The sequence below is a fragment of the Saccostrea cucullata genome, unplaced genomic scaffold, assembly GCF_032062105.1.
Source record: "Saccostrea cucullata isolate Sc308-1 unplaced genomic scaffold, CSIRO_AGI_Scuc_v1 ctg10058, whole genome shotgun sequence".
Lineage (NCBI taxonomy): Eukaryota > Metazoa > Mollusca > Bivalvia > Ostreida > Ostreidae > Saccostrea > Saccostrea cuccullata.
In genome coordinates, this window is record NW_026923516.1 from 3,489 (window position 1) to 20,362 (window position 16,874).

General features: G+C 28.5%; 2 long non-coding RNA genes across 4 annotated transcripts; one reads left to right on the plus strand and one right to left on the minus strand.

Annotated features, from left to right (window-relative positions):
• The first annotated feature begins 669 nt into the window (after window positions 1–669).
• LOC134264187 (uncharacterized) lies at window positions 670–6,689 on the plus strand. Its single transcript, XR_009991466.1, has 3 exons — window positions 670–750; window positions 2,448–2,575; window positions 4,187–6,689. It is a non-coding gene; the product is annotated as an uncharacterized LOC134264187 (long non-coding RNA).
• A 3,871-nt stretch (window positions 6,690–10,560) lies between these two features.
• LOC134264188 (uncharacterized) lies at window positions 10,561–16,570 on the minus strand. Of its 3 annotated transcripts, XR_009991467.1 has the most exons (5): window positions 16,469–16,570; window positions 16,026–16,085; window positions 15,620–15,691; window positions 14,676–14,803; window positions 10,561–13,073 (listed from the first exon to the last, which is right to left on the minus strand). It is a non-coding gene; the product is annotated as an uncharacterized LOC134264188 (long non-coding RNA). The 3 variants fall into 3 exon arrangements; XR_009991469.1 differs by lacking the exon at window positions 16,026–16,085 and having other exon boundaries at window positions 16,469–16,530; XR_009991468.1 differs by lacking the exons at window positions 15,620–15,691; window positions 16,026–16,085 and having other exon boundaries at window positions 16,469–16,565.
• Between the last annotated feature and the right edge of the window lie 304 nt (window positions 16,571–16,874).

Genomic DNA, 16,874 nt, shown 5'->3' on the forward strand with positions numbered 1-16,874 from the left:
AAAGTAATCACACAGAATGATCCTCAATGTCCAGCTCTGGTTTATATACCTTTACTGTAAGTGCCGTGTGCAAAAGAAATATACCTTTTACCTACGTTTTCTTATATTTACCTGTTTGCATCCTCTATAAAGTGCCGTGTGCAAAAAACTGAGGGTCGTGTGCAAAAGAAATATACCTTTTACCTGTGTTTTCTTATATATACCTGTTTGCATCCTCTGTAAAGTGCCGTGTGCAAAAACTTACCTATGCATTGTGACGTCATCCACTGTATAAATACAATGTGATTATGACGTCACACTTTTTCATTTACAGTCTAGACAGCCTAGTCTAGCCAGCCTAACCAGTTTGAACTGAATTTTTTACTGAAAGACAATAACAAATAACACACAATACAAAAAAAAAAAACATGTGTGTGTTATGTCTGTCAAGTTATAACACCAGGTCACTTTTTTAAAAAACTTAGAATTTCTTTTTAAATTTTTAAAACTTTTTTTAAAATTAACTTATAATTTTTTTAACTTTTAACTTTTTTAAAATAACTTTAAATTTTTTTTTCTTATTAATTTTTTTTTTTGGTAAACTCCCCTTATAGTTTTTAAGAAATAAAATAAAAAAATCATGTAATACTACATCAGTGTTATGTTATTGTATGACTTCATCTTTTATACAGTCGGGTTCGGGGTTTCGGGCAGCCATGGCGAATTTCGGCAAAGATTTTACCCCAGTGAAAAAGGCTTGTAATCCACAGTGTAGGTCGTTTAAAATTGTTTCACATTGTTTATGATTGTGATTATGTTATCGCTCACCTATATGTTTAATGTCAGCTATGCTAAATAACCCATTTCTGTGTAATTTGAGAGAATGTTTTGACATGTGGTTAAAGTATGGCGTGCTATTCATGTTATCATTTAAAGTCGATCCTAAATAAATCTGTCTTAAAAAATACATTTTACGAATGACATTTAATATGATTGATTAGAGTATAGGTATCCATATATAAGAGATATTATTTTGCATTACATTTAAACATGTTTTTCTGTCCTGTTTGTCTGTCAATTGTTGCTTTACTTCCTTTGTAAAATGAGGTTAAATTGAGTATCACTGAATATTGTATGCTTTTTTTCAGGATCAGCTAAGATGTTGTTTCACTGGATTATTTAATTGGGCATATAATTGGATAATTCTGGTAAGTTTGTCTTTGTTTTGTTTACATTTCCTATGATGGACATATCTTTGCATTTAACCATGATTTATATGTAAAGTTCTATTTTGAATGTCAATGCTGTATTTATCCTCATTTCATGTGATTTACACTTGTATAACCTGCATGTAACTCAGAGTGCATTTAAATTTCTATGATGGGTCATTCTATGATATTGAATTTAAATCATAAAAATATTCAAATTCGTATTGGTAAAATACATGGTATCTTTTACATTTCTGTCCCTTTTGTCTGTAAATTATTGCTTTACTTACATTGTAAAATGAGGTTAATTGTGTATCACTGAATTGTATGATTTTTTTCAGGATCAGCTGAGATGTTATTTCACTGGATTATTTAATGGATAGACTTATTGGGCATATATATAGTTGAAAATCTCTGGTAAGTTTGTCTTGTTTTTTTTTAATTGTTTATACATTTCCTATGATGGTCATCTTTGCATTTAAGCATGATTATATGGTTAATTTTATTACTGTATAATACTTATGTGATCTGTTGTCTCTAACTTACATTCATATAAGCACACCCTTATTTAACCTAAAATATATTAACACATGATTAAGGGATCTTCAGAATATTAATAAGTCCTTTTGTATAAATTATATGATTTAATTTCATAATTCATTATGTATGTTACCCATGGCCATGGAATTCAGACTTACTAAATGGTGATCAAAGAGATATTAATTAGGAATCTAATAAGAGAAAAGGAGGAATTTACAAAAGATTAATCCTAAGTTATTTACTTTTTGTTTTGATTCTAAATATGTGGGATATATGGCATACATATATTTTCATTTTCACTTTTGTTTCTTAGTAATGAGCTTTTCAAAAAATTAAGGACTACATGTTGTACTGTGATGATGCTCAAAAAAAAAAAGATGCTGATAAAAAAGATGTATTTTTCTGTATGCAGTACTGACAGATATTAAACAAAATTGAATCTGCTGTTAATAAAAAATCTTTTAGTGTCTAAATAATTAATTTGATAATCATTTTATTTGTGATATCAATACAGTAATTGTGCTTTTTTTTTATTATCTAAAGATAACATGATGAACTTTTCTCATCTGGAGTTAATGTTAAAAACAATTTGTTTTGAGATTAAAAACAAACATTTTCATGAACTTTTTTGGCATTGTACATGTTTGTTCAATTTTTAAACATGCATTGTTTCACACAGTACTCTGTCATATTAACAAAATGGTTTTATTTTCTATACAGTCCTCAACCTGGAAGATATGTTTTGTTCCTAACCATCTATAATCCATTCTCTATGAAGTTCAGACTGTCTGCTCTTCCTTTGGAAATACACAGTTAGTCAACCAACAAAGAAACACACAAACTTGAAGGTAAAGTTTCAATGAGATACAATTGTAATATATATTTATTTATTATTTTTTATTTTTTTTTTTTACATATGCATGTTTATAATTTTGAATTGATATGTAAATGATATATTTAAATAAAAAGGGCTTGGTGGTCATGGTCATTTTTAGACTATATTGATCTCCTTTAGAAGAAGAAGAAGAGCTCCATTTCAATATATATACAAAAATGCATGATCAAATTTTGAAACTAAAATGTATGAAAGTTTTCTTTGCCAAATGATAGTTAACAGCTGAAGATAGCATATCTATAGAATAAGTTAAATATGGCTAATTTGTACCCCCCCCCCCCAGCTTCCTTAATATCATAGTTGGTAAAGATAGCAAGTTTTGACTCCAATTGCTGATGAATTCTGAATTTCCCATTTAATATTAACATTATATCACAGGGAAAGAATACTATAATGTAGCACATCAGGATGACCAGAAAAGAAATCTTAATGACCCTCTTAACTATGTATAAAGACTGTAACCTTATAACTGATGTAAGATAATCTGATTGTGTGGAATTAAAATTCCTTGGTGTTTCTACTACCCAAGATCTTCTTATGAGTGCATGGGACTGTTGTAAACCTTCTCCTGTTTATAAAAAAATACCTTGGAGCATGACACTTTATTCATAAAAGGTACTTTCAATATCATTTCTATGAGTTTTTGTTCTTTCTTTTTAATAATCTAGTGTTATATCTCATTTAAACCCATTAATATGTATGCTTCCAAAATCTTAGATCTGTCTGTATAGTTTTTTCAGCTCTTTGAACACAAATACCCTGATTCAATCTTTTGAGGTAAACATGATAGAGACATCATAGATGATTATCAGAGTGTGTATCACAATCTTAACCATAAGGTCAATTTAAATGGTCTAAGGCACAACAAATGAAAGTGAAAACTTTTTTTTTTTTTTATTAGAATACATAATTTTGTAATAAACAAATACTGGAAAAGTTACTCTCATAATAAGCCTTAATGTCCTCCAAGAGTTCAGTTTGGACTTCCTCCATTAATCCTTGTATCATAATTTTGTAATAAACAAATCTCCAATGGTTTTGTGTGGGCTAAAATTCATGTGTCTTTAACAACATTTTTTTTCTGACAACTGTTTTCTCTTATCATCTATAAACTTGACTTCTTCTCTAGTCAAAGGTCTTTCAGGGTAATCCAAGTAATTCTTACCCTCTTTTGGTAATAAATGGTTATATTCTTCATTGGCTTCTTCTGCAATCAAGGGTCTTTCTATGTAATCTCTGACAACATTAGGATCACCCTTCTCTGGACTTAATTGATTATATTCTTGTTGAGAAATGATCTCAATAGTGCCATCTTTTTTTATTTTAACTGGTATACCTCTGTCTATATCTTTCTCTGAAAGAACTCTCTTTCCAAACTGAATTTTACTCATTCCTTTACTCTTTTCTTTACTGGAGGTGTTACCCATGGTTAATATGAAAAAGTCAAAATCTTATGTTACAACTTGTATTTATACCCTTTTTGTCTATATTTAGAATTCCATCAAGCTTATATTATATAACATTTTTTTTTTTCAACTAAGACTTTTTTTTTTATATTTTTCAGGATTCTCTAGTGAGGGCTTATGGAAATGATCTATGTCTACTCTCAGAATGGTGAAAGACTATCAGATTATGCAAAGACTAACAGAATATCCTCTCTTGGAACACTGAAACAAGAAAATCAAACAGGAGATGGATGGAGGATTTAAGAAGCACATAGATAAATATGATTTCCAACGAATTTAACCAGTATTATCATAGACTGTGGTTTACAGGATGACAAAGTAACAGGATTGTATCTTTTTACTGTCAGACACTGACTATGGATAAGATGTACCCATTTATTAAACTGAGATCTAGTCAAATCAAGTACAATTGTATTGAAAATATGATTTTCTGATAGCATGAACTCTTTAAAAATTAATTCTCACAGACCTCAAAGTATCTGAATGTGACTTTTATTTTTTACCAATTTCTATTGAAGACTGTTGTTATGTATGAGAAGTATACATTTAAACCTTTTATTTTTCATCTTATTTCTATAACCCCCTAGAAATTACACAGATATTCAGATGCTGGATTTAATATTATTATTTAACTTTCCTGGAATGGTAAATATATTTTGTTTGTGTATGTATCATTTTTTAATTTTGAATTTAAAATTGGTCTCAATAAGACCCCCAATAAAGATGCAAGTGTCCCATAATCTGTGGTTTAATAATATCTTGAATATCTTTATCATATCATATTCATCATACTAATTACATATTGAATGTTTGTAGGAATACACTTTGTTGTTTAGGACACTTTGTCAAGGTCAAAGCATAAGTTTATTGAGATGACTTCTTTGACAATAATTTGTAACTTACAAACTTCACATCATAAGTACACAGATGAAGAATCAATAAGACATTTCTATAGATAGATTTTTTGGATCATTTACTCCTGGGTAAAAGTTAGTTACTAACTGAGATTACTGATTTGAATCCTGTAATGCAATAACTTAAACATTGTGTGATAACTTATAGACTTTATAAAAATTAGGTGCAAATTCTTAGGAAAGGATTGAAATGTAAATCATATGCACTATGTTCAAGGATGTTTAAAGACTATTACTATGTAATACCTTAGAATTCTGTAAAAAATTTATTATCACTGCGTAGATAAAGACTGGTTGGAATAATTTATGTTTTGAAATAAGGTTTAGGGAAAAAAGTCAAGAATGTGGATATGACTTTTATTCAAATGTTGCATTACAGCAACTCTGGTGATTTACATACCTTCAGTTATAAATACATGTAGATAGGTATTTGGAAGACTCCTCTAGATTTTGAAATTTTTAATTCAAAAGTATAGATTTTTTTATTTTAATTTTGAAAGATTAAATGGCAGCATATCATTTGCTTGTGAATTAAAAAATAAATCCAAACATATACATCTTTGGATGATAATTGTAGAATTTTATCAATTCCTGGACTTCGGTCTTGATATCATCCTTTAATGTCCTTAAAATTTTAATGACTGTCTTTTAGTTTTAGTTGAATTAGTTTCTTTTCTACATGTGAAAATTACATCATCCAAAGAAGTTCTTCATCTGCATGTTATATGAAGAAGACAATTTTCATCACAGTGAAAGAGATTGTTTTGTTAAACATATTGCATTGATGCACAAATATACTTTTAGATTTTTAATAGCTAGGGTTCATATTTCTTAATATGGAATGCTAAGTACTGTTGATTTCAATTTTTTGTGAACAAAGACATACTAGTAGAAAAAAAAATGTACATGATGTGTTAGAAAAGCATGTGTAAACCTGATGACTTTATATTTGCTGATTAATTCAATTATGAGTTTCATCTTTGTTACATTGTAAACATTTCTAAGTAGGGCACACATCAGAAACTCTTAAAATTCTTATATCAGGGTTTAACACAAATTCCAAATGATTTTTGGACGCTTTTTATGTATCAAAAAAAGACAAAACAGAATGTTTGTTCACAGATGTTCCAATGGAAAACAACCACAAAGAAATGATTTGATATGTTCTTTATGTGATTCATGTAAAATGTATTTTAAAATTGTACCCTAACATTTATCTTTTGCATAAATACATTTTTTGTGGAGAATTTCTCATAACTTTGAAAAAAGTAGTCTTATTGTATAATATGGTTAACTTAAAATTTTGTAGACTTAAAAGTTGTACATGATGTGTTACACATCTTACATATGTAACCATTTCATTTCAGGGCATTCAGCATATATTGTGGTTTTGTCTTAAATTTGTTTGTTCATGTAATCAATAATTTGAGAATACTCAAATTAGGTAATGTATGAGACAATAGGCAAGAAAATCAGATTTAAGAAGTGGTTTTTACTATTTATAAGGGGTTAATCTATATATTGAATCTATAAGTACATTTAGTCTATACAGTTAAGGTATTTGTGTATGAAATAAACTTGCATTTGAGCATTTTAAGGCAATTGTAAACATTACTTTAACCAGTTTAAAAATGATTAGATTCACTGTCAGCATGTTATTTCTTGTAAAATAAATGAGAAAACCAATTTTATTTGAGTCAGTTTTTTTTTTTTTTTTTAATGTAAATAAGAAGCATTGGAAGTTGGGAATATTTCACAAAGTTGATTGAGCATAATTCTCACTAGGACAGTAGGAGTATTATGATTTAAGCATTAAAGAAACCATTTCATATTTCAATATACAAACCATGTTTAGTCATGCAGTATATAGTTTACACTTACCAAAAAGTAAATGGTATCTCTATTCAGAGTCAATCCAAGGGTCAAAAAGGAATGGAAAAAAAAATATTTCTCTAAAATGTATCAAACATTAAGGTATTATTGCAATAAATTCACTGTATTCATTTTTTTTTATTGGTCCTCTTTCTATGTATGAATACCTCTGATTTAGGCAATCAAAATACAAAAAGCCAATGAGTTATGTCAAATGATGAAGGTATACACCAGAAATTAACATGGACAGAGAATTCTGAGTTTCCCTCAAATATGGCTGCCAAGGGATGTGAAATAAAAACAAAATGTGGATTCATCTATTAGGATTGAGACTTGTACATATTATGAATGATGAGTACTATGACATTAAGAATGACATGAAAGAAATAAGTTTGATTCAATTATATAAACAGTTCTTAATCCATACAGTCAAAATGGAGGGCATATATTTTTCTTTATAGGCATAAAGTAACAAACACTCACCCAATCCATCAAAATTTTACTTTTTGAAGAAAAGGAACCCTACTTACTTTGTTGAGTTGACATTCAAATTTTTTGTTTGACAGGTAGACTAATGGTTTCTGACTAGTATAATGAGAACTTTATATTAGAATCATCAGATTGTTCTGATATTTTGGTTAAAATAACTGAATGACATCAATTAATTTGTTCATACAAAGGGATGAAAGCTTTTCCAGGTTTCTTCTTTACTCAGATTAGATTGTGTCCAACTAATATATCCAACATATAAGTTACTCATCAAAGTCAAACAAAGGTAAATAAATGACCTTATTAAGTTTTTTAGTCAAAAGGTCAAAGAGATGTGGACATCTTGTTTAATTGGACAATTGTTTAGTTAATATTCACCAAACTTCATGGATAGGTTAATTAAACAAACTTCATATATTTTGATTTTCAGGTCAAAGATCAGCACAATTTTTGCTATACCATTGTTGTCCATGAATATCTTAACACCTCTATTGACTTTTCAGGTTAAAGGTCAATGCATTCCTGCTACAGTAAAACTTCATTATAAGGATCTCGTAGTGATATTCTTTATTTGTAAGGAATAAGGTAATTATAAAATCTCCTACTCTTTCTATAATATGTCACTGAATGTGCTCCTTTATTTTAGAGAGTTTTACAAGCAAATCATATACTGACTTTCAATCCTTCAAAATACAATTTATATTGAATCTTGAGATTCAGACTTTCAGACTTTTAGGCTTTCAGACTCTCAGGCTTTCAATCTTTAAAAACTTTCAAGCTTGAGGACTGAGTATTTTGATATTTATTTTGTAAGTCTTGTCTTTTATGTCATTATGATTAATCCTTAGTAATTCAAACTTTTCATGTTTGTAAAACTATAGTGTGAAAGTACAGTGTTTGTGTAATCTTCTTAATATTTATCTAAAATTACTGCTTTTAATACAGTCAAATTTAATTTGTGATGATCAAATTTTCCAAATTGCCTGACCTGTACATATTTAAGGTTTCAATATCATACACTCTTGAATATCCTTAAATATCAATATGTTGATTAAGCATTTGCTATCAACCATACACTTGTTAACCTAAGGAAGGCTCTTACCATAAGTTAAACTCATGGAATTCTTCAAGCAATTTTGAAGAATTTCTGTTATAAAGGATGCTAAAGACAAAAGACCCATAAATTTCCTAGAAGTAATAATTTTTAAAACTACATATCCACATTAAATTGGGGAACATTTTTATAAAGGAAAAGGGTTCTTCCTTTTCAAATGTTCCCCAATTTAATGTGGATATGTAGTTTTAAAAATTATTACTGCTAGGAAATTTATGGGTTTTTTGTCTTTAGCATCCTTTATAACAGAAATTCTTCAAAATTGCTTGAAGAATTCCATGAGTTTAACTTATGGTAAGAGCCTTCCTTAGGTTAACAAGTGTATGGTTGATAGCAAATGCTTAATCAATATATTGATATTTAAGGATATTCAAGAGTGTATGCTGAATCAATATATTGATATTTAAATATTCAAGAGTGTATGATATTGAAACTTTAAATATGTACAGGTCAGGCAATTTGGAAAATTTGATCATCACAAATTAAATTTGACTGTATTAAAAGCAGTAATTTTAGATAAATATTAAGAAGATTACACAAACACTGTACTTTCACACTATAGTTTTACAAACATGAAAAGTTTGAATTACTAAGGATTAATCATAATGACATAAAAGACAAGACTTACAAAATAAATATTAAAATACTCAGTCCTCAAGCTTAAAAGTTTTTAAAGATTGAAAGCCTGAGAGTCTGAAAGCCTGAAAGTCTGAATCTCAAGATTCAATATAAATTGTATTTTGAAGGATTGAAAGTCAGTATATGATTTGCTTGTAAAACTCTCTAAAATAAAGGAGCACATTCAGTGACATATTATAGAAAGAGTAGGAGATTTTATAATTACCTTATTCCTTACAAATAAAGAATATCACTATGAGATCCTTATAATGAAGTTTTACTGTAGCAGGAATGCATTGACCTTTAACCTGAAAAGTCAATAGAGGTGTTAAGATATTCATGGACAACAATGGTATAGCAAAAATTGTGCTGATCTTTGACCTGAAAATCAAAATATATGAAGTTTGTTTAATTAACCTATCCATGAAGTTTGGTGAATATTAACTAAACAATTGTCCAATTAAACAAGATGTCCACATCTCTTTGACCTTTTGACTAAAAACTTAATAAGGTCATTTATTTACCTTTGTTTGACTTTGATGAGTATCTTATATGTTGGATATACATGTATTAGTTGGACACTATTTAATCTGACTGAGGAAGAAACCTGGAAAAGCTTTTATTCCTTTGTATGAACAAATTCACTGATGTCATTCAGTTATCTTAACCAAAATATCAAAACAATATGATGACTCTTAAATAAAAAGTTCTCATTATACTAGTCAGAAACCATTAGTCTACCTGTCAAACAAAAAATTTGAATGTCAACTCAACAAAGTAAGTAGGGTTCCTTTTCTTCAAAAAGTAAAATTTTGATGGATTGGGTGAGTGTTTGTTACTTTATGCCTATAAAGAAAAATATATGCCCTCCATTTTGACTGTATGGATTAAGAACTGTTTATATAATTGAATCAAACTTATTTCTTTCATGTCATTCTTAATGTCATAGTACCCATCATTCATAATATGTACAAGTCTCAATCCTAATAGATGAATCCACATTTTGTTTTTATTTCACATCACTTGGCGGCCATATTTGAGGGAAACTCAGAATTCTCTGTCCATGTTAATTTCTGGTGTATACCTTCATCATTTGACATAACTCATTTGCTTTTTGTATTTTGATTGCCTAAATCAGAGCTATTCATACATAGAAAGAGGACAAAAAATGAATACAGTGAATTTATTGCAATAATACCTACATGTTTGATACATAAAGAGAAATATTTTTTTTTCATTTCTTTTTGACCTTTGGATTGACCCTGAATAGAGATACCATTTACTTTTTGGTAAGTGTAAACTATATACTGCATGACTAAACATGGTTTGTATATTGAAATATGAAATGGTTTCTTTAATGCTTAAATCATAATACTCCTACTGTCCTAGTGAGAATTATGCTCAATCAACTTTGTGAAATATTCCCAACTTCCAATGCTTCTTATTTACATTAAAAAAAACTGACTCAAATAAAATTGTTTTCTCATTTATTTTACAAGAAATAACATGCTAACAGTGAATCTAATCATTTTTTAAACTGGTTAAAGTAATGTTTACAATTGTCTTAAAATGCTCAAATGCAAGTTTATTTCATAAACAAATACCTTAAGTGTATAGACTAAATGTACTTATAGATTCAATATATAGATTAACCCCTTATAAATAGTAAAAATCATTTCTTAAACCTGATTTTCTTGCCTATTCTCTCATGCATTACCTAATTTGAGTTGAGTATTCTCAAATTATTGATTACATGAACAAACAAATTTAAGACAAAACCACAATATATGCTGAATGCCCTGAAATGAAATGGTTACATATGTAAGATGTGTAACACATCATGTACAACTTTTAAGTCTACAAAATTTTAAGTTAACCATATTATACAATAAGACTACTTTTTTCAAAGTTATGAGAAATTCTCCACAAAAAATGTATTTATGCAAAAGATAATTGTTAGGGTACAATTTTAAAATACATTTTACATGAATCACATAAAGAACAATACAAATCATTTCTTTGTGGTTGTTTTCCTTTTGGAACATTTGTGAACAAACATTCTGTTTTGCCTTTCTGATACATGAAAAGCGTCCAAAAATCATTTGGAATTGTTGTGTTAAACCCTGATACTCAGAATTTTAAGAGTTTCTAATGTGTGCCCTACTTAGAAATGTTTACAATGTAACAAAGATGAAACTCATAATTGATTTAATCAGCAATTATAAAGTCATCAGGTTTACACATGCTTTTCTAACACATCATGTACATTTTTTTTTCTACTAGTATGTCTTTGTTCACAAAAAATTGAAATCAACAGTACTTAGCATTCCATATTAAGAAATATGAACCCTAGCTATTAAAAATCTAAAAGTATATTTGTGCATCAATGCAATATGTTTAACAAAACAATCTCTTTCACTGTGATGAAAATTGTCTTCTTCATATAACATGCAGATGAAGAACTTCTTTGGATGATGTCATTTTCACATGTAGAAAAGAAACTAGTTCAACTAAAACTAAAAGACAGTCATTAAAATTTTAAGGACATTAAAGGATGATATCAAGACTGAACTCCAGGAATTGATAAAATTCTACAATTATCATCCAAAGATGTATATGTTTGGATTTATTTTTTAATTCACAAGCAAATGATATGCTGCCATTTAATCTTTCAAACTTAAATTCTATACTTTTGATTTAAAAATTTCAAAATCTAGAGGAGTCTTCCCAATACCTATCTACATGTATTTATGACTGAAGGTATGTAAATCACCAGAGTTGCTGAACTGCACCATTTGAATAAAAGTCATATCCACATTCTTGACTTTTTTCCCTAAACCTTATTTCAAAACATAAATTATTCCAACCAGTCTTTATCTACGCAGTGATAATTTTTTTTTTTTTTTTACAGAATTCTAAGGTATTACATAGTAATAGTCTTTAAACATCCTTGAACATAGTGCATATGATTTACATTTCAATCCTTTCCTAAGAATTTGCACCTAATTTTTATAAAGTCTATAAGTTATCACACAATGTTTAAGTTATTGCATTACAGGATTCAAATCAGTAATCTCAGTTAGTAACTAACTTTTACCCAGGAGTAAATGATCCAAAAAATCTATAGAAATATCTTATTGATTCTTCATCTGTGTACTTATGATGTGAAGTTTGTAAGTTACAAATTATTGTCAAAGAAGTCATCTCAATAATCTTATGCTTTGACCTTGACAAAGTGTCCTAAACAACAAAGTGTATTCCTACAAACATTCAATATGTAATTAGTATGATGAATATGATATGATAAAGATATTCAAGATATTATTAAACCACAGATTATGGGACACTTGCATCTTTATTGGGGGTCTTATTGAGACCAATTTTAAATTCAAAATTTTAAAAATGATACATACACAAACAAAATATATTTACCATTCCAGGAAAGTTAAATAATAATATTAAATCCAGCATCTGAATATCTGTGTAATTTCTAGGGGGTTATAGAAATAAGATGAAAAATAAAAGGTTTAAATGTATACTTCTCATACATAACAACAGTCTTCAATAGAAATTGGTAAAAATAAAAGTCACATTCAGATACTTTGAGGTCTGTGAGAATTAATTTTTAAAGAGTTCATGCTATCAGAAAATCATATTTTCAATACAATTGTACTTGATTTGACTAGATCTCAGTTTAATAAATGGGTACATCTTATCCATAGTCAGTGTCTGACAGTAAAAAGATACAATCCTGTTACTTTGTCATCCTGTAAACCACAGTCTATGATAATACTGGTTAAATTCGTTGGAAATCATATTTATCTATGTGCTTCTTAAATCCTCCATCCATCTCCTGTTTGATTTTCTTGTTTCAGTGTTCCAAGAGAGGATATTCTGTTAGTCTTTGCATAATCTGATAGTCTTTCACCATTCTGAGAGTAGACATAGATCATTTCCATAAGCCCTCACTAGAGAATCCTGAAAAATAAAAAAAATGTCTTAGTTGAAAAAAAAAAATTGTTATATAATATAAGCTTGATGGAATTCTAAATATAGACAAAAAGGGTATAAATACAAGTTGTAACATAAGATTTTGACTTTTTCATATTAACCATGGGTAACACCTCCAGTAAAGAAAAGAGTAAAGGAATGAGTAAAATTCAGTTTGGAAAGAGAGTTCTTTCAGAGAAAGATATAGACAGAGGTATACCAGTTAAAATAAAAAAAGATGGCACTATTGAGATCATTTCTCAACAAGAATATAATCAATTAAGTCCAGAGAAGGGTGATCCTAATGTTGTCAGAGATTACATAGAAAGACCCTTGATTGCAGAAGAAGCCAATGAAGAATATAACCATTTATTACCAAAAGAGGGTAAGAATTACTTGGATTACCCTGAAAGACCTTTGACTAGAGAAGAAGTCAAGTTTATAGATGATAAGAGAAAACAGTTGTCAGAAAAAAAATGTTGTTAAAGACACATGTTTTAGCCCACAAAACCATTGGAGAAGATACAAGGATTAATGGAGGAAGTCCAAACTGAATTCTTGGAGGACATTAAGGCTTATTATGAGAGTAACTTTTCCAGTATTTGTTTATTACAAAATTATGTATTCTAATAAAAAAAAAAAGTTTTCACTTTCATTTGTTGTGCCTTAGACCATTTAAATTGACCTTATGGTTAAGATTGTGATACACACTCTGATAATCATCTATGATGTCTCTATCATGTTTACCTCAAAAGATTGAATCAGGGTATTTGTGTTCAAAGAGCTGAAAAAACTATACAGACAGATCTAAGATTTTGGAAGCATACATATTAATGGGTTTAAATGAGATATAACACTAGATTATTAAAAAGAAAGAACAAAAACTCATAGAAATGATATTGAAAGTACCTTTTATGAATAAAGTGTCATGCTCCAAGGTATATTTTTTATAAACAGGAGAAGGTTTACAACAGTCCCATGCACTCATAAGAAGATCTTGGGTAGTAGAAACACCAGGGAATTTTAATTCCACACAATCAGATTATCTTACATCAGTTATAAGGTTACAGTCTTTATACATAGTTAAGAGGGTCATTAAGATTTCTTTTCTGGTCATCCTGATGTGCTACATTATAGTATTCTTTCCCTGTGATATAATGTTAATATTAAATGGGAAATTCAGAATTCATCAGCAATTGGAGTCAAAACTTGCTATCTTTACCAACTATGATATTAAGGAAGCTGGGGGGGGGGGGGGGGGGGGGGGGGGTTACAAATTAGCCATATTTAACTTATTCTATAGATATGCTATCTTCAGCTGTTAACTATCATTTGGCAAAGAAAACTTTCATACATTTTAGTTTCAAAATTTGATCATGCATTTTTGTATATATATATTGAAATGGAGCTCTTCTTCTTCTTCTAAAGGAGATCAATATAGTCTAAAAATGACCATGACCACCAAGCCCTTTTTATTTAAATATATCATTTACATATCAATTAAAAATTATAAACATGCATATGTAAAAAAAAAAAAAAATAAAATAATAAATAAATATATATTACAATTGTATCTCATTGAAACTTTACCTTCAAGTTTGTGTGTTTCTATGTTGGTTGACTAACTGTGTATTTCCAAAGGAAGAGCAGACAGTCTGAACTTCATAGAGAATGGATTATAGATGGTTAGGAACAAAACATATCTTCCAGGTTGAGGACTGTATAGAAAATAAAACCATTTTGTTAATATGACAGAGTACTGTGTGAAACAATGCATGTTTAAAAATTGAACAAACATGTACAATGCCAAAAAAGTTCATGAAAATGTTTGTTTTTAATCTCAAAACAAATTGTTTTTAACATTAACTCCAGATGAGAAAAGTTCATCATGTTATCTTTAGATAATAAAAAAAAGCACAATTACTGTATTGATATCACAAATAAAATGATTATCAAATTAATTATTTAGACACTAAAAGATTTTTTATTAACAGCAGATTCAATTTTGTTTAATATCTGTCAGTACTGCATACAGAAAAATACATCTTTTTTAGCATCATCACAGTACAACATGTAGTCCTTAATTTTTTGAAAAGCTCATTACTAAGAAACAAAAGTGAAAATGAAAATATATGTATGCCATATATCCCACATATTTAGAATCAAAACAAAAAGTAAATAACTTAGGATTAATCTTTTGTAAATTCCTCCTTTTCTCTTATTAGATTCCTAATTAATATCTCTTTGATCACCATTTAGTAAGTCTGAATTCCATGGCCATGGGTAACATACATAATGAATTATGAAATTAAATCATATAATTTATACAAAAGGACTTATTAATATTCTGAAGATCCCTTAATCATGTGTTAATATATTTTAGGTTAAATAAGGGTGTGCTTATATGAATGTAAGTTAGAGACAACAGATCACATAAGTATTACACAGTAATTAAATTAACCATATAATCATGCTTAAATGCAAAGATGACCTTCATAGGAAATGTAAACAATTAAAAAACAAGACAAACTTACCAGAGATATCCAAATATATGCCCAATAAGTCTATCCATTAAATAATCCAGTGAAATAACATCTCAGCTGATCCTGAAAAAAATCATACAATTCAGTGATACACAATTAACCTCATTTTACAATGTAAGTAAAGCAATAATTTACAGACAAAAGGGACAGAAATGTAAAAGATACCATGTATTTTACCAAAATTTAGTGAATATTTTTCTGATTTAAATTCAATCATAGAATGACCCATCATAGAAATATTAAATGCACTCTGAGTTACATGCAGGTTATACAACTGTAAATCACATGAAATGAGGATAAATACAGTATTTACATTCAAAACACAACTTTACATAATCATGATTAAATGCAAAGATGACCTTCATAGGAAATGTAAACAAAACAAAGACAAACTTACCAGAATTATCCAATTATATGCCCAATTAAATAATCCAGTGAAACAACATCTTAGCTGATCCTGAAAAAAAAAAAGCATACAATATTCAGTGATACTCAATTTAACCTCATTTTACAAAGGAAGTAAAGCAACAATTGACAGACAAACAGGACAGAAAAACATGTTTAAATGTAATGCAAAATAATATCTCTTATATATGGATACCTATACTCTAATCAATCATATTAAATGTCATTCGTAAAATGTATTTTTTAAGACAGATTTATTTAGGATCGACTTTTTAAATGATAACATGAATAGCACGCCATACTTTAACCACATGTCAAAACATTCTCTCAAATTACACAGAAATGGGTTATTTAGCATAGCTGACATTAAACATATAGGTGAGCGATAACATAATCACAATCATAAACAATGTGAAACAACTTTAAACGACCTACACTGTGGATTACAAGCCTTTTTCACTGGGGTAAAATCTTTGCCGAAATTCGCCATGGCTGCCCGAAACCCCGAACCCGACTGTATAAAAGATGAAGTCATACAATAACATAACACTGATGTAGTATTACATGATTTTTTTTTATTTTATTTCTTAAAAACTATAAGGGGAGTTTACCAAAAAAAAAAAAAAATTAATAAGAAAAAAAAATTTAAAGTTATTTTAAAAAAGTTAAAAGTTAAAAAATTTATAAGTTAATTTTAAAAAAAGTTTAAAAAATTTAAAAAGAAATTCTAAGTTTTTTAAAAAAGTGACCTGGTGTTATAACTTGACAGACATAACACACACATGTTTTTTTTTTTGTATTGTGTGTTATTTGTTATTGTCTTTCAGTAAAAAATTCAGTT